Genomic DNA, 18,833 nt, shown 5'->3' with positions numbered 1-18,833 from the left:
CACCTGGTTTGCAAACAAAATCAGCGGCGAGTTGACACCTAGTGACGAGATTTCCTGTATTAACATACCACAACATGACACCGCAGAATTTAGACAAGGGCCAATGCTTTGGCGGCATAGAGATTTTCTCTGCCTCGTGATGACTGGGTATTGTGTGATGTCCTTAGGTTAGTTAGGTTTAAGTAGTTCTAGGGGGCTGATGACCATAGATGTTAAGTCCCACAGTGCTCAGAGCCTTTTTATTATTTTGCGGCATAACTAACACACTAGACATTATGAGACGAGTTCTACAATATCTCAAAAGAGGACATTTGAACACTTTCACATGTGTTCTGTGCTTAAATTCAAGTGAGAGAGACTAAGTAGGACACCTGAAGCATTAAAGGTATCATCTTAACATGTTGCTGTTTTTATGAATCCTGTGTCAGAACTTTTGGATTCTAGTAGTAGAGTGCAACCTGAACAGTAAGGTCAGTTATATACCCCCTACAACGATCCTTAAGACACTACCTAAAAGTCTACTAAGTATGACGACTTTTTATGTGTCCGCCGAAGGCAATACAGGAGAAATACTCAGGCATAAAATGAATATGAAGTTTATTGTGACACAAAACATTAAATAGCCAGTACAACTTAGCCTGCAAACAATAATTGAAAACAAGTCACTTCTTGAATACAGAAAGAACAATAATAACATCTGAAGCCATTACAAAGTCACAATAAACTGAACGTTGCAAAATCCAATTTCCATACACTACATGTGTTACAAAGTTCAAACAGGAGACGCAAAAATTAGTCTGAAAAGGAAAATAAAAAGTTAAAGTCAAAAAAGGGTGAACAAAAGAATAAGTCGCACATTTTTCCAATGAAAAACAAAGACAAATATTACAAATTCCAGTTGCTGATCACAGTGTCAGAGTCAATACCTCTTCAGTGTACATCTGTAACTAGCATCTCATGGAGGCAAAGGCTCATGTGGATGGCGGCGTCACTGTAGCGACGGATCCATAGTGAGAACCTGATTGTGGGAACGTTTTTTCTATCGGCGCCTGGCCTACAAAACTCAGTCAGAGCGAATTACCGGAGCGTAGCCCAGCTGCTGGCTCAAATATTGCCTGGGTGCCAGGACACTGCAGGTATTACTTTCAGGCACTTGCCTGTGGAGGAGAAAATGTCCACAGTGACTTCTAGCAGCGCTTGGGTTGTCACCTGGTGCCCAGGAAGAGTGTGCCCATCCCCTGTGAGGTAACTCCCCACACAACACGTCTGTATGCTTGGTTGCTGGCTGAGTAGGTGCAACACCTCGACACAGCATTCCTCCGCCAACCTCTCACTCCGAAGGCACATCTCGATATTCCTGGAATGGGCTGGGTCTCTGCTGACATTCAGAGCGGCTGGGGGTATTGAGACCTATAGATGTTGGTGTGACGTGTGGAGCAGGTTGAACTGAACTGATTGTCTCATGTAAGAGAAACGTTTCCTTGGTAAGCTTCGATTGAAAAATGTAGGACATAGTTTTAGTGGTCTTCCCTGTGGACATGAAAGACATGTGTGAGATATACAGGAAACCACTGGCAGCTTCTATGGCGATTAACCTGCAGTGCACCAGGATGAATCCCAGGCAGTTTATGTGTAGACGGAACATGGGGACAGAAGTGTCTATCCAAGGGAAAACGCGACATGGAAGGGGCCCAGGTGGGCCGGGAGGTAACCATGCCTCACTAGTTGACATTTTGGCGAGCCAGGCCCTTGGTGAGCTCCTCTTCCAGAATTTTCAAGAAACGCGTAGTGAAGGCAGTGCTTGTTCTTCTGAATTCCACGCTCCATGAAGTGCCACAAAACTTACTATTACTTCCCAAACACATCTCACTCACTTACGATGAGTATAAAATCTGGCCGGCCACTGTGACCGAGCGGTACTAGGCGCTTCAGTCTGGAACCGCGCGACCGCTGCGGTCGCAGGTTCGAATGCTGCCTCGGGCATCGATGTGTGTGATGTCCTTAGGTTAATTAGATTTAAGTAGTTCTCAGATCTAGGGGACTGATGACCTCAGATGTTAAGTCCCATAGTGCTCAGAGGCATTTTAAGCATTTTATAAAATCTGATACATTGAGATTTCTGCATTGGTACTGGATAGCAGGTTTTCATGTGCGTTAACAGAAGACAGAGAAGGGAGAAATTTTGCTCACATTCTCTGTAACTTTCACCAGAAGCAGCACATTTGTTTACATAGTATAAAACTTTATGTAAAAGTGCACTTCAGTCGAGCAAAGTATTTTCAGAATATGGTACTTCTGAAACAAACGTAATGTGAGTGGTCTGTTGGACAGACATAATCAATCAAGATTCTGATGACACTGTACCCAGCACCAAATGCAGCCTCAGTTGGAAGGACTCACCTTTTTAATATTGCTAGAATTCCTCCTTAAATGTGAGGAGCATAAATTTAAGAACTTCATGCAACCAAATCTGATAGCCTTTTGAGACCCGCATTGTACAATATTGTCCAACTTTGGTCTAAAACAAGAAAATGTTATTCGATACAGCTGTCATATTAAAAACACTTCAGAGAAGAAGGCCGTAAAAAATCTATACCAAAGGAGAAACACTGATTATTTGTAGTCAAATGATTGTCGTCATTCTAAACACTATGAAATGGCCTCGCATGTCCAGTTCTATCTTCGAATGAAGTGTTTAAATTATTTAGCACTAATGGATTCTCGTGCAGTCAGCAGTTCCCTTAGGAACGGCACCTGGTGCCCTCACGTTGTGGCCAGCACGGGGATTTGCGATCCACAAGAAGCCGCCTCCTGCACTGGCCGATAAGGCAGGGAGGCGGGACGGCCAGTGACCACCGCACCTGCACAGCCTCCTCCACAGAGGGCAGCCGGCGAGTCCAGAGGCAGAGCGGCGAGCTACACGTACAACTGAGCCCACTCACTGCTCTCAGAAGAAAACTCGTCCATTCGCTCCTAGCATCAACTGGATGGTTGGATGGATAAAGGAAAACAGTACTCAACTAAAAAATACTAATCAATTGTTTTATGACTGTGACAGTAATTAGTTGATTACCTTCCTTGCGAAAACTGTGGAGTAACGGCTAAAGGCTTTGATGAATAATCTGAACGATCTAATTCTCTACATATTCCAGTTATTTCTAAGTCTTAGCACAGAAATAGCGTGATCTGACTAACAAAGTACCTCTTGTAAAATATGTCACCAGCATTGTTCCAACGACATTATGGAAGTTAAAGGTCTGACTGCAACACACTGTTCCTCCTTTTACAAAACGCTGGGGATAACTCAGTCTCTTGTACGGATCTCTGGCTAGGGAATCTATAACATGAAATGGTTTTCAGAGAAGGAGTCGTTAACGCTAACATTACACCAGGCCAAACATGGAGTGTTATGATATCGAACAATGTGGAGAAATGGAAATTCAACTTGAACGTGGAACGCTACCTTTCGTTAAGTGACGCAGCTACGAAGTTACCGATCTCTTGTTGTAAATGAAACCGAGGTTGAACAATATTTTGCAGGTTTATATGTGCAAGTAGCAAGTTAATCAGGATGAAATAAATGAAGATACCGAATAACTCAAAGATATGTTAAAATGACTGTTAGTTGCAGTGAAAGGCTAACACAAGAAATGAAAAAGGAAGAACAATGCTAAAGGATGTGCTGAAAGGAGGAATGTGATGGAAGAAGAGAAAGAAATATTAAATTTTTCTATATATGCCGATTATTTTGCTAAACACCCCGTCCAAATGATCAAGAAAGACAAAGTAAAATATCAGATAGACTATATCGTATCAACGAAAGGCTTACGGGGAAAATACCGGTCTGTATTCCACAAATCAGGGTTCACGTCACGCTGAGCAACATGACAGTGTGTCCAAGTGAACATACGCCATGCATGTCAGTCAGATAAACTGTTATTTATGATGAATGGGCCTTTTTCAAACATAAACCTTTATTTGACGCAAATTTGGTTTGGTGTTGGTAGTGTGTCCTAGTCCACACACAAACTTAATTGCTGCAGTCTCGATGTCTTTCAGTATCTGTAATTAATATAATGTTTGAACTTCTCAGTAAAACTGAATCTAATACTCCACTTATCACAATGCAGTGACGATATGCACAGAACTGTAGATGCACTCATAATGTTATAAATTACTTTAATGCGTTTTTGAAGATATGCACCCCGGAAATGTGTATATTGTAATATACTGTACCATAATGTTAGAAAAGCTGACTGAAACATGCAGCAGCACAGCCTACACAACTGCACGCCTCAACGCATCTTCGTCACGAACTGCCTCAGGTCATGAACACTGATCCGTTGCTACACGCTGAGGGCTTTCATAGTTGACTGGTGATCGGTAAGTTCCTCTATGGCGCGTACACGCTGGCCGTTCCATAATCCCGAAGAAAACCATAAATAATGTTTCAGCAGTGAAGCGTATTATTAGGTCGTTGAGTTAGGGAATTGACATTACGAAGTTTCAATTGCATGGAGTGTAGCCATGTATGGCTGCGAAACATGGACGATAAACAGTTTAGAGAAGAAGAAAATAGAAGCTTTTGAAATTTGGTGAATATTAGAGGTACTGATTAGAACTGAGGAGAAGAGGGATTTGTGGCAAAACTTGACTCAAAGAAGGAATCGGTTGGTAGGACACGTTCTGCGGCATCAAGGGATCACCAATTTAGTATTGGAGGAAAGCGTGGAGGGTAAAAATCGCAGAGGGAGACCAAGAGATGAATACACTAAGCAGATTCAGAAGCATGTAGGCTGCCGTAATTACTCGGAGATGAGTAAACTTGCAAGTGATAGAGTAGCATGGCGATCAGCATCAATCCATTCTGTAGACTGAAGAGCGCAACAACAACAAGTTTATCGCCAAATATGTTCCTTTCTCAAATTGAATTTTTAAATTAAAAATAGATCTGTCTGTCCCAAATATAGCTCAAAAAATGTTAATTAACTCGAAAACCTAAATCCACTTATATAAAGCAAAACCGAATGCCTAGTTCCTCAGTTATGTATTTAATGGCTTTCAAACTAAATGACATTATCAGAAGCTCAAAATACACCATTTTCTATTTAAATTGTCTGTATTGTGTTATTAGCCATCTTAATTGTCAATTCAGCAGATTTTTCGGCAGAAAAATAAAGATAACTACATGAAAAACAGCTAAAATTATTTGAGAATTAGTACATGTCTGAATTTGGTACAGATACAAAAGAATAAGACAAAATAGTTTCTGTCTCTTAAAAAAATTAAAAACCAATTCAAATGGCTCTAAGCACTATGGGACTCAACATCTGAGGTCATCAGACCCCTAGACTTAGAACTACTTAAACCTAACTAACCTAAGGACATCACACACATCCATGCCAGAGGCAGGATTCGAACCTGCGACCGTAGCAGCAGCGCGGTTCCGGACTGAAGCGACTAGAACCGCACGGCCACAGCAGCCGGCCAAGAACCAGTGCAGAATAAGTTTGTTATCGAGGCCATCCATGATATGAAACTTATTCCCCGTACAAACTCATACAGAATCTGTGTTATTTGTAAATATGGCCAATTATAACATACATTTTTTTGTCAAGAAAGTTTACTTCAATGTAGCACTTTGTGTTCTCTTAGTCTTATATAAAATGGACCTTTTCCATGGTCGTCCGCACGCCACAACCTGATATGTAAAACGTCAACAGTGCAGCTCTGGCTCAGTGTCTGCCCCTCGCCCAGCACCGCACAGACCACCAGAAGCTGACGCGTCTGTGTGGTCGCGTTGCCCTTGATACAAAACATCAAAAATTAAATAAGTAGGAAAAGACTTCGTTGTTCATATGAATTAATGTTTCAGTTTTCTTGTATTACGGTTCCTCTTCCAGAGCACAACGTTATTTTCATAATGCTTGGTTACGACGTTACACATAAAACATGAAAATATTTTGAACAACACACTTCATCCTGTACTTTTCTGTCTGTGGTGACATGAAAGTCAAACAACTGAATGTTGGGCAACCAGAAAATTTATACAATGAGGCATTCCTTCAAAATGGTTCAAATGGCTCTGAGCAGTACGGGACTTAACATCTCAGGTCATCAGTCCCCTAGAACTTAGAACTACTTAAACCTAACTAACCTAAAGGGCATCACACACATCCATGCCCGAGGCAGGATTCGAACCTGCGACCGTTGCGGTCGCGCGGTTCCAGGCAGAAGCGCCACCTTCGGCCGGCGAGGCATTCGCATTGTGAATTGATGATGCTCAGCCTGCTCTAGTAGATAAACTCCAGGTGTGAGTTGCAGTTTAATAAAAAAACGCGCTTTTATTTAGTATCTGTAAGTATCTGTAAGTATCTGTAAGTGATGTAATCTTCTTCCAAGCAGTAGTAGTATTGTAATACACCAAACCCAAATACTGCAGCAAATACTGCCTTCCTATTCACAGTACATTTTCGTCCTCCTTTCAGTAAGGTATAGCTAGCGAATAACATGGTCTTTATGAAGCCATCATCTCCTTTCTGGTATAGGCTTACACCAACGTTTAAATAGTCACGCTCAGTTGTAGACATATCTGGGTGGCTGAGTTATGGGTACTTACTTAATTTCCCCTAAATTCTCCAGAAACAATCTCAACCAGAAAATTTATGTAGTGAGACCTCAATATTTGGAATTAAGATGCTCCGTTGTCTTCTTTTTTATCCAATACGAACACTGCCACCTTCGAGTTTTGTCTAATTCTTCTGTGATTTTTTTTTTTTTTTTTTTTTTGCGACACAGCACAATAATACTCATGACGATTTATACTAATTTAAACTTATTATATATACTTATATTTATACTAATTTATTTTTATCTTGATGGGTGGTTTTTAGTAACTCAAGTTTAATCTGAGAAAATATTTTTATATTTGGAAATGAATTGTGACATTTCTGTCTCGGCTTCTGTTGCCACATTGCGTACGTTCTCGACATTCTGCGAAATCTCTTCAACTTTTCCAATCTGATTATTTTCATCTGGTGTGCGCCCTTCAACAGAAAATGTGTTCTCTGTGTGCACCTTTTCTCTGCCACAGAATACTGTTTCTCCAGTATAGTTAGGACAACTCCTGCTTCTTCCCAGCAACTGTTTTGCCATCAATGAGCTCGCCATCTCTGTGTTCCAACTTAAAAAGAACTTCATAACGTCACTGCGTCAATTCTGCGAAGTCCATGAACTACCTCGGCTTCTAACAACACTTGGATTTTTAACTGAACGATTAGCACTATTCTGACACCCGCTACCATAAAACAGTTGACAAGAAAACTAAGATTTTATGCTTCTGCATCTAAAAATTTTACGTATTATTTCTTTGACACCGCAAACATTTTGTTTGCAAAAGCGAACGAGCACTCACACACTCTCCGTGCCTTTTCACAGGATTCTTCAGATAATAGTTTTTGTAAGGTCTCACTTTACTAATCCATTTTATTTCCTTAATCTACCTTTTTGAGGCATTTTTTTCCTGGTATTTGCCATCAACATTTGATGACCCGTGCCATCTACGTCAATAACGTTGTTAGATTTAATTTCGGACCTTCAAGATCAATTCCAATCCATGGTTCATCTTTTGCAATTTTCTCATTCGCCCTGCGTGTCTCTTCTAATTCTGCTGTGTGATCAATCTTCGTCAGACTGTAAATGAATGTTGTTGATTTAATTGAACCCGGCGTCGACTATTCGCTGATTGTGCAACTCCGTAGCACCGTATTCGGAGCAGTTTTACTGGCACCAGACATTACAGTCTTTTTCTCCCTAACCGTAACTGTTGCTGTGTCGCCTGCAAGCCAGCAAATTTCTATACAGCTTCTATGACACCCATCACTCATTGGAATCTGTGATGCCTTAGGTTTATGGCCTGCAATTGAAAGATTATTAGCCGATACCAGATGAGAAGGGATTTATGTTATTTTTATTCCCGATCGACACTACATACTGCCTTGTTATAATATGTGACAGCTTATGTCGTCGTTTTAGCGTCCAGTTTTTAAAGCACATTATCCCTGTTTCTTCACAGATGTGTTATTATGCCCTCACGCTCTGAAGAACTGCTTACAAAATCCGCATTTTGAGAATGCATCTTCCATCTAGTAACAATGGAGGACCATAGTCTGCATTACATTTCTTCTATTGTGAACAGAATACATAGCTTTGGAAAATATCAGTGTGCTATCAGAAATAATAGCGTTAGTTCTGTTATATTTGGCAAATACTAATTATTAGATTTCTGTTATTCTGCGAAACAGCCCTATCTCTTTTTCACTTGCAAATGCATAACAGTAGTGGTAATTATTTGGTCTCTGTATCTTCATCCTGTTGAATGAGGTTAGGCATATTGTTTACAAAAGTATAACTACAAATTCCATTTGGCTTTTGAGTGACCATTCTTTACAGATAGGTGTAATTACATGTCATATGATTCCCAAAAATGGCACACTTCACGAAGAGCGTTGTAGTTTGTGGTAGTACTTGCCATCAGCCTCCTTCTGCCGATATTCGCGTTATGTATTTTCAATAAAAAAATAGGCTATATATTTTAACAAGGGTCGGTGTAAAATAGTACTATCAAACAGGAGCTTATTTCGAGATGCCACATGTCACATGTTTCGCTACAATTAAGAATGGGAACTTAAATACAATAAGACAAAGAAATTTTTATATCAGACAGTGATTTGCAGTGGTATATAAGGAACTACCAATTGGTAGCGCATGGTGTATTCGAAAACACAAGAAATTAAGTCATAGATTACTCTGTACTAAACCGAGGATTAGCACTTTCTTTCTACGATGCATTGTTGTATGGCGAAATTGCGCTGTAACTTTAAGCGCTAAACTATCGAGACATTCGCTCGGAGTCGATTATAAAAACTGCTGTAAACACAAAACAATATGAATGGATAATTATCCAGATAATGAACACTTTTCACCCAACACCACGTAGCTGTGATCTGTCATAAATGGGTTAATAGTTTCATACTTAAATGTGGAGAAATGATGATCCATGTAGAATGACTAATTTTATTGCCTCAAGTGGAATAAATTTCTAAAATATACAACGCTCATTTAAAATATTTTCATGTGCGCTGTCTCATCGAAAGTATGGACATCCGTATGTAAAGCGGAATAGAGCAATAGATATCAGGACAGGAGGGCCAGCCAGTATTGAAGGAGGCGGTTAGCACTATGTTGTAAGTAGAGAAGCATTAACAACGTAACTGGTTAGACAGGACACCTCAGTGACTTCGAATGTGGACTAATGTTAGATGTCACCTGAGCAGCAAATCAATCAGGTAAGTTTCATTCTTATAAAACCATTCATGTCGACTTTAGGTGATATGATTGTGAAGTGAAAATGCGAAGGATAAACTAGAACTAACCGAAAGCAGGCAGATCTCATTACTGACGAACAGGCGTTATAAAAAACAGCACGAAATCGGCAGAAGGTGTCACTCGTGAATTATAAACAGCTACCAGCAGTCCAGCTAGGATAATGGTTGTGCTTTGGGAATTGAAAAGGATGGAGTAATATTGTCCAGCAGCTCCTCATAAGCCATACACTTCTGTAGTCAATCTTAAGCGACACTACTGGACGCAGGTTGACTAAACGAATGATTTGGACTTGTGAATCACCCTATATCTTGTGGCAGTACGTTGGAAGGGGTTCTGTTCGGTTGCTGGTGCTGATAATGAAGATCATTAAAGGTTCGAGGGGACTAAACCTCTAAAGTCATCAGTCTCTTATACACCCCTCCTGCTCCCAACCCCCTCCGGCTGTATCTGTGTACGCTTCGTATCTGTGTCTAGAGTTAATCCTGTGTACAATGGTGAAAGCTTGTTCTACATGTTTGCGTACTTTGGTACCAGCCTGGTATTCACTTAGTGGGATGTGACAAATCACCTAGAAACAACATCCAAGCTGGAGGTTTCACCATGCCTCGTTGTTAATCCGCGAGGCGGATTAGATTTGGTTTGGATCGTCTTACCGCGTCCCGGAAACGGCGAATTAGCACACAGGGTTATCCGGGAGGGTTTGGATTTGGCGAATACCTGGAAAACGTTGCTTGCCATTGTGTGTAGTGACAAAAATGGCTCAAATGGCTCTGAGCACTATGGTACTTAACAGCTATGGTCATCAGTCCCCTAGAACTTAGAACTGCTTAAACCTAACTACCCTAAGACCATCACACAACACCCAGTCATCACGAGGCAGAGAAAATTCCTGACCCCGCCGGGAATCGAACCCGGGAACCCGTGCGTGGGAAGTGAGAACGTGTGTAGTGACAACAGTGAAGTACAGAGGAAGTGGTGTAATGGTATTGGGGGTGCTTCGCGTAGTTATGGTGTGGACCTCTTCTTGAGCTTAAGAAATTTTAAATACGGAAGGATACGAACACGTTCTATAGACCTGTGTACCAAGTACAGTAGAGGGACTGTTCAGAATCGATAATTATGTCAGCATGACACCCTGTCATAAAGCAGTATGGTTTGTGGACACTGACATTCCTGAAACGGACTGGTCCACCAGAGTCCCGACTTGAACACCTGGAACTCCTTCTTGATGAGTTAGGTCTGGACTTCGTACAGCAAAGGGTGGAAACACTCCACGTTAATGTGTGCTAAAACATGCCCTGATACTTTTGATCAGATAGTGTATTTTACTTGAATTAGAGAGAAGAAGAGGTTTGTGTTGTATCAACAACTCCGAGTACGAGTATGTTACTATTGTGCGAAATAAAGTACTTCGGACGTCCTACATTCCACTTCTTTGTATTTTCGGTGATATGGACAGCATAATGTGTGCTACAAAATTAATACTTTCGATAAGAGTGATAGTGTTGCAATTATTATGAAGCCCTGTGCTTTATAAACAAGACGAAGTTTCGAGAATATACCATTCTGCCATAAAATTATACTGAGCGTAGATTTCCATGATTTTTGGCACATGTAATAAAGAAAAACTCTGTTTCAAAAATAAATTACATTCAGTACCTTAAAAGTACACCACAGGGAGTTGAAATCCCCGTAACTTCATAGTTAGAAGACAACACATCCCTCCAAACGTCAGTTGTTACAAAATGTTACTGGATATCTTTTCGTTTCGATTTGGGAGGTGGAACCACCCGTGACGATAATCGTACATGAAAGATGCACCAGTGACCGCTTCCCGACAACCAAATGGTAAATACGTTTACCGACTCGTTGTTTGTTTATCTTTTTTTTAGCTGTCAGCGACACTAATCTCTATTGATGTCTTCCTGCACTTGCCAATAATACCAGAACAGCGATAATTTAAACACAAAAGCGAATAAAAATTCCATTACATGAAAATATGATGAGCATCCCTTGAATAATTTGGTGACAGCTATTCACCTGTTGTTAAACGCATATTACTGATTAACCAGCAACATAAAAATTCTATGAACATCGGGGAAAAAAGGACTGAAATCTACGTTGAGAAATACTTGTTAATCCCGTCAGATTTCAGTTTGATTTTTTTCAAGTACTGAACTCAAAACAGACAAGATATCCCTACAGGTATGTAGAAAATAACACTGCGTTCAGTTTCGTCACAGATCTAATTTCTGAGAGGTATTTCACCTGCAACAGCAGAGAACCTCATGAAACGGAATGCATCTGAGGCCTTGTAGCTGTGAGACCGATGCAAGGATATGTGTCCTTTTGAACAATATGCTGGTAAACGCACGTGCTGCACTTACACATAGAAAACAGGGAGCGTAAAATTAAGAAAACTTCATGGCCGTCGTATTAGCACACTACTCTAACATCTGCAGTTTGCAGTGGCATTGTATCTAACGACACTGTACTCTGAACTCCGAATGTACAAGAGATAAACCACTGGCGCTTACGGCAACACTATGCCGATGATTCTCTTACGATTCCTGGATTGTTGCTGGAGATTCCAAAGAGTTTCACGTGGTTGATACCATGGGCAGTGAATAAATGTTAATAGTCGCTGCAAACATTCCTTGAGCCAAGTAGTGACAAATTTAGGTCGGTGGCCGTGGTAATTGTCATTTTGAAAATCCGTTTTAGACTTTTTACCTCAAAAGGCGTTTACTGTTATTCGGTGCTACTTCCACTGTTTCCCAGAAACAAAACAAGTAACGTTACGGTCATGAGACAGACATGTAACTAAAAAGGATATAAAACGCAATTATAACGCTTCATATTTCAAAGCTTTTCATATAATAACTTACTATGTCAAGATCGCCTGATTACTGCAGATATTCACTTTACCACTTTCATCAAATCATTACCACCTTCGGATGTCATATCATAAAATCATAACACATCAGCTTTTATTTTTTTACGCTTGTATGTGTTTTCAAGGTATTACCATAAATTTTGCACACAGCACAAGTAAGAGGATATGGAGTACGCTGTTCCCTGCCCCGCTTCGCCTCTGTCCTTAGTGACCTTCCCCCATCCCTCCATTTTCCCCCTCTCCTTTTCCGTACCTCTCCTGCCCTAAGCTGTATATAAAGAGCACACGGCAATATTTCAGTTTCACCTTCTCTAACCGTGTGACGGCATGATGCATATATTATTGCTAAACTGTAAACGATTTTCAAGTTGTTCAGTATGCATACAACCGAGTTTATTCATCATAACGAACGTGTTTATGGATTAATTATCAACCGTAAAAAAAATGAAAACTATAAAACTTTCCGAACACCACCTGTAAAAAGTATTTTACTGAGTTTTTGTTGGAAAGCCATTGCCTCTGAAAGTTTCGTAAGTGTTCTCAGCAGCAAATTTTTCTCAAGCTTTTGACTACTACTACTAGAGAAACAGTCGACAAAATTTATATGATTTCTCAACACTATCCAGTAGTTGTTAGACGGCCATTGTGTTTCTTTTTAAGTTAGAAATTATTAAGTTATCTCATAGTCCAGAATGGAACAACTGAGTTTTCTGGTTTGTGGGAGAGAGCAAACATAGACAGATTCAATGCCATCCTGTGAGTAGCAGCAAAGGGCGTGAGGGCGTGTGGGCAGGTAAAACAGGCTGAATGAAACTGTCGGTGGATATAGCTTCAAGGAAACTATTTTGCAGTAAGAACACAGTGAGATGTACATGGATAGAGAGGTTCCTCGTGGAGTAAGAGCAGTTTTGTATCTGTTTGGAATGAATTCTGTGGATTGGACGGTGTGGCTCAAAGGGCTCTGAGCACTATGAGACTTAACTTTTGCGGTCATCAGTACCCTAGAACTACTTAAACCTAACTAACCGAAGGACATGACACATATCCATGCCCGAGGCAGGATTCGAACCTGCGACCGTAGCGGTAGCGCGGTTCCAAACTGTAGCGCGTAGAACCGCACGGCCTCGTCGGCCGGCTCTGTGGATTGGACTGAGTCAGTAAGGCGTAGTACTGGAGGCAGAAACACACCGGTTGAAGTAGCGTGCACTGAGCGCAGTCAAGCAGATCTGGTGAAGAAAGGGACGGATCTAGTATCATAGCAATCGATTTGTTTTCCGCATGATCTAAACAAACAAACACTGAGCGATAATCCAAAAAAGCCGTTCTTTGGTTCGAGCTCACAATGGCTTAATGCCAATAGAATAGCTGAACAACCCAAAGGCTACGTTCGGAGTTCATACCAGTTGGTTGGTGGGAGTGACTTCGCAGGAGATTTTGCAAGCCGACGGATACGCGCGCGCTACAGAGACCGTCAACAGCAGAGTGTAAGCTCGCCAAAGAGCAATCCAATACCAAATCTAGTTACAGCAGTAACTAGGCAGAGAAAATATGACCGATGTGGGCAAGTAAGTTATGAGTTGTAGAATTCGTATGAGGAAACATCACGAAGAGGACCTCGTGCCTTAAACAGATAAAAGCACGTTTGCAAGATATCAGTTCCATTTACTGATTCTGTGTAAAAATCTCAGGCATAATTAAGATAGCATGCAGTTGCTACCTTATGAATGTACGCTGATCAGCCAGAAGATTGTGACCACGGACCTACGATCGACATAAACCAGCGTCACCTGGCAAAGAGCCCGCATCTCGTGGTCGTGCGGCAGCGTTCTCGTTTCCCGGGTTCGATTCCCGGCGGGGCCAGGGATTTTCTCTGCCTCGTGATGGCTGGGTGTTGTGTGATGTCCTTAGGTTAGTTAGGTTTAAGTAGTTCTAAGTTGTAGGGGACTGATGACCATAGATGTTAAGTCGCATAGTGTTCAGACCCATTTCAACCATTTTTGAACCTGGCGAAGAATGACTGCTAGTCAGACACATGGACGTTGCATGTAATATCGGTGAGCGACTGTCCGAGTGTAGAACTGGGAAGGCGCGAAATCTGTCAGAGTTTGACCGAGGGCAGATTGTGATGGGCCGGAGGCTCGACACGAGCATTTTGGAAACTGCACGACTTGTCGGGTGTTCGAGGGGTGTCGTGGTGAAAGTCTTCAACACGTGGCAAAAGCGTGGGGAAACCACGTCCAGACGTCGAAGTGTTGGACGGCCACCCCTCATTATAGATGTAGGCTGGGCGGACTGGTAAAACAGAACAGGAGGCGAACTGTGGCTGAACTAACATCAGCGTTGCATTATCTGATGAATACCGACACCCTCTACATCATACCTAGGAGAGGGCGGGAATCCGTCGTCTTCCAGTGTAACAGTTCCTTGACACCTGTACTACGGGCCGGAGACAAGCTGGCGGCGGCTCCATTACGCTCTGGGGAACATCCCCGTGGCCATCCATGGCTCCAGTGGAGCTCGTCCAAGGCACCATGACGATCGACGAGTATTGCACACTGGTTGCAGACCATGTACACTCCTTCATGACGATCTTGTTTCCCGACGGCAGTGGCATTTTTCAGCAAGATACCCCCCCCCCCCCCCACTTCACAAGGCCAGGAGTGTGATGGAGTGGTTTGAGGAACACAATGGTGAGTTCCAGTTGATGTGCTGATCCCCAAACTCGCCAGATCTGTGCCCGATCGAGCACATCTAGGATGTGATTGAACGTGATGTCAGAGCTCATCGTCCCCCTCCTCGCATTTGACGGGAATTAATGACTACTATGTGCGCAGGCGATGGCTCTACTTTACATCAGCGAACATAAAATATGTAAAAACTTATTAAATCTGTTGTATGATGTACAGTTTGTATGATGTGTAGTTACTTCAGTCGCAGCATTCATAGATAAGCGCTCCTGCTCACACTCCTCTGCACGAACCGCTCGGCAGTGACGCTGCTCACCCTACCGTGTCGTGTGTCGGAGTGGTGGGTTGGGGGAAGATGGGGACGCTTCTACTACGCTTATCGAAAACAGGTCGACACGTCAGGGCGCCATCATAACAAAACTTCTGACATGAGACCACAGCTGCCAGTAACAGCTAGTTTCATGATAATTTCTCAGTTGCTCAGGTTTATTTATTTTCATGTTGAGGCGTACATGTAGCTGCAGAATATCATTACATAGCAATATTGTTAAAATAATATTAAATATATATGGACGCGAGGTTCACATATTACGTACTAAAATTATTTACCTATTTTTCTCGTAGAATAACATGAGTTCTCGAACAAGATTTCAAAACATGTTTCATAGACGTGCCTATCTGTCCTTCCCTTGTCGTAAATATCCTAAACAGGAGGGCTCTGACTGTCGCTTCATTCTACGTGCTTCGCGCTCGGTCGTTAGGTGGCTGGAGTGCGCGCTCGGGCGTTAGGTGACTGCAGTGGGGTGGAGTGAGAGACAATCAGAGCACGCGAAGCTTAATAACTGTGCATTCAGAAGGTCATAAATTCTCACTGTCAGAATTATGGCCAAAATTTTCGTGTTGATCGATCTCTGGGGCTGATACCTTGTAAGTGTGAGGTCATGTTTGTGAAGTTTCCTTATTAAGAGGTATAAAATGGAATAGTGTGCTGTACAAACATGTAACGACAGAGGAATTCAGCTAAAACCTTTATTCAACAAAACTGACTAGAGCACGTTTTCTCTCTTTTGCTTTGCAGTGAGTTGAGGTTGATCTTCTGCTCTTGGCTAAAGAAACAACAAGTAGGAAACGTTCGCCTCCTAAGAGCCCCGCCTTTGCCGGGATGGACCTCACGTGCAGTTTCTGCGGGCGCTCTAAACAATGGAGCACGTACAGCAGCTGGCTGGGCGGCGCCTTTGTTCCCACGCCGCGCTCACACTCACCCACACACACACAGCCGACCTGCCAGTCGCCGCCGGAGACAGTGCCACTCCGACCTCTCCGCCCACCCCGCCTCCCAACCGTGGCCTATCACGGCCGCCTTCAGAAAACCTTTTATAGGAAATTGAATTCCTCCCCTGCAGGAGCCGGCCTTCGCAACCCAAGTGCTTCAGAACTCACTTGGAAATAATTATTCACGAGGAAAGCGCGTGTTTCTGCAGTATCTGCTTGTTGACGTTTATTACGTTCAGCGACGCACTCTATTGGATTCGCATAAAGGGTAGGGACAGGCGGGCAATTCTCCGATTGAGCAAGCAAAGCTTCTCTACAATTCCGGTGTTAAAAGACGCAGTGGTTCTTTTACTCCTGACGTAAAAGACGGAAATTTCGGGAGACATGTTGGCCTCGATACAAATTAGTTTGTGAAAACAGCGCGAAGGGGAACACTGAAACATGTACTGGACTTTGTTTTTCTGTTTCCATTTGATAATTTTAAATGTCGATAAGCGAAGGTCATAACCATGTAGCGAAGCGATATTTATGCGGTGTGATCTATAATGGGTAAAGTCATGTGATGTTGACAGCAAAACGTAAAGTGAATTTATTAACGATGATAAGAGCGTGTTAGGAGGTATCCGATTTTTCGAGCCGATTTGTTGCTATGGATGGGACGTAGATTTGCCATTACAAGCGAGAGTAGCAGTGGGTGGAAGCTCTAGGAACAACATCAAGGAAGACGGCATCGATATCGTCTAGTAGAAATCCTACAGGCAAAGTTTTCTTAGTTTCAAAAGCTTTTATTGTTACTGAGTACAGTCGTAATAGGAAAAGAACAACTGTCGAATACTGTAAAAATTTTGTGACCCAGCTGCAAATTAGAAATGTTTGATGTAAGGTCTGAATTGAAGAAGAAAAAATATCTTCCACCTACAAATCGTTCGACAAAGCGAATTTAGCTAAAGGACCATAGTTCGAATAATCTATACTGTACCCTCGACTGACGGAAATCAGTCAGTACCTTCAAATAGATACAACAAACACAATGTTTCTAATTAGACAGCCTCTGGATCTCCCACATGTAGTGTGTCCGCGTTAAACAAATAATGATATAAAATGTAAGAGCTTGAAAAATAACTGAGATATTTGTTGACTGTATGTTTCTACAGGTATTCTGAATGAAAATCCTTTTTTAAAAAAGCTATACACCTCGATACGCGCCCCAATAGTGACGTAACAGATATCTAATCTGTATTCCATTTCCCTATAAGACTTTTGCCGCTTTGCAGGCGTAGCATTTGCGACAGCTGCACGAGTGCAATGGCGCTGACCTGGTAGATCACGAACTGCGGTCTGAAATATTTGGTTCTCGATAAACCCGCCACCGGAAAAAAATGGTGTAATGACTGGGCTTCTAGGAGGCTTAGCAATCGATGGAGTAACTCTCCCAATCCAGCAACCTGGGAATTTTCGAACGAGGTAACTGTAATTGCCTGCTTGGTTGTCGGAGTGGTTTATGAGGGCTCCGCTGGAAGAACGTATAGATTAATTCAACAGTCGCCTCTGGACCTGTGTGCTTGGCGTAATGGCCCGATGTCGGAAGCATACTCGCACTTTCCCGAAGCCGCTTGTCCCGTTTCTTGATTGTTAGGGAAATGAGATCATCGTCAGTTGACCGAAGTCCATACTCACGCCGAAAACGAGGTTGTAACAGTCAAACAGACTTTCAGACTTTAACTCCGAGAGATAATGCATTCGCAACAGCTTCTTCTGTGTAGCCCAAGTGGTTACTGATCCACGTTTACGTGAAAAAAGCAGTAACGCGCATGGGCAGGCCGTGGCAACTGCGAACAGTAAACACACCAAACATTTTGGGTAACCGTACTTGTAGAAGCAAACCTCCTATAAATATCTCAGTTAGATCTCAAATTATTACATTTTATATTATCATGTGTTTAATCTGGATACACCGTCTTTTAAGGCTGTGTTTCACCATTTGGCTCTGCCTCCCCTACTACATACATGAGCGATTATGTGCCGCACCCGATGTATGACTGACTTTGATGGAAACCTTCTGCAAGGTCTTCCATTAGCTTGTGATTTTCATTTACAATATAAGGAAATGATTTGTTTCTCAGAGTTATAGTCTTAGACAAATACTGAGTCACGAATGTAAGTTTGCATAGCGCCACAATTTGCCCAGAGAAGACGTATAACGTTCGTAAAGCAGACGGGGTATTTATCATCTAGCTCCAAGTAAATCTGTTCATGATTCTCAGCTGATTACACTTATCGCCGAATTCGGTATTTTACATTTAAGACTTTCACATATGAGTATCTCTACATTCGTCTCTCAGGTGATACCTGCTTCTTTTTATAATTATCAGACAAGTAAGCTGACGTACAGCCTCCCATTTAACTGCGACAGTCAAATAATTTTTTTCATTACTTCCTAGTATAATTCCCTTTCATCGTAAGACGAATTATTGGGCAATTCCTTACGGAAAATATTTGATTAGAAATTATATATATATATATTGGTCTAGCGCTCTACTATGCAACCATTTAGGGAACGCATATGGAAAGATGTACTGAATACCTTTTTG

Source organism: Schistocerca gregaria, chromosome 1 (genome assembly GCF_023897955.1).
Source record: "Schistocerca gregaria isolate iqSchGreg1 chromosome 1, iqSchGreg1.2, whole genome shotgun sequence".
NCBI lineage: Eukaryota > Metazoa > Arthropoda > Insecta > Orthoptera > Acrididae > Schistocerca > Schistocerca gregaria.
Note: the sequence above shows the minus strand (reverse complement) of the source record.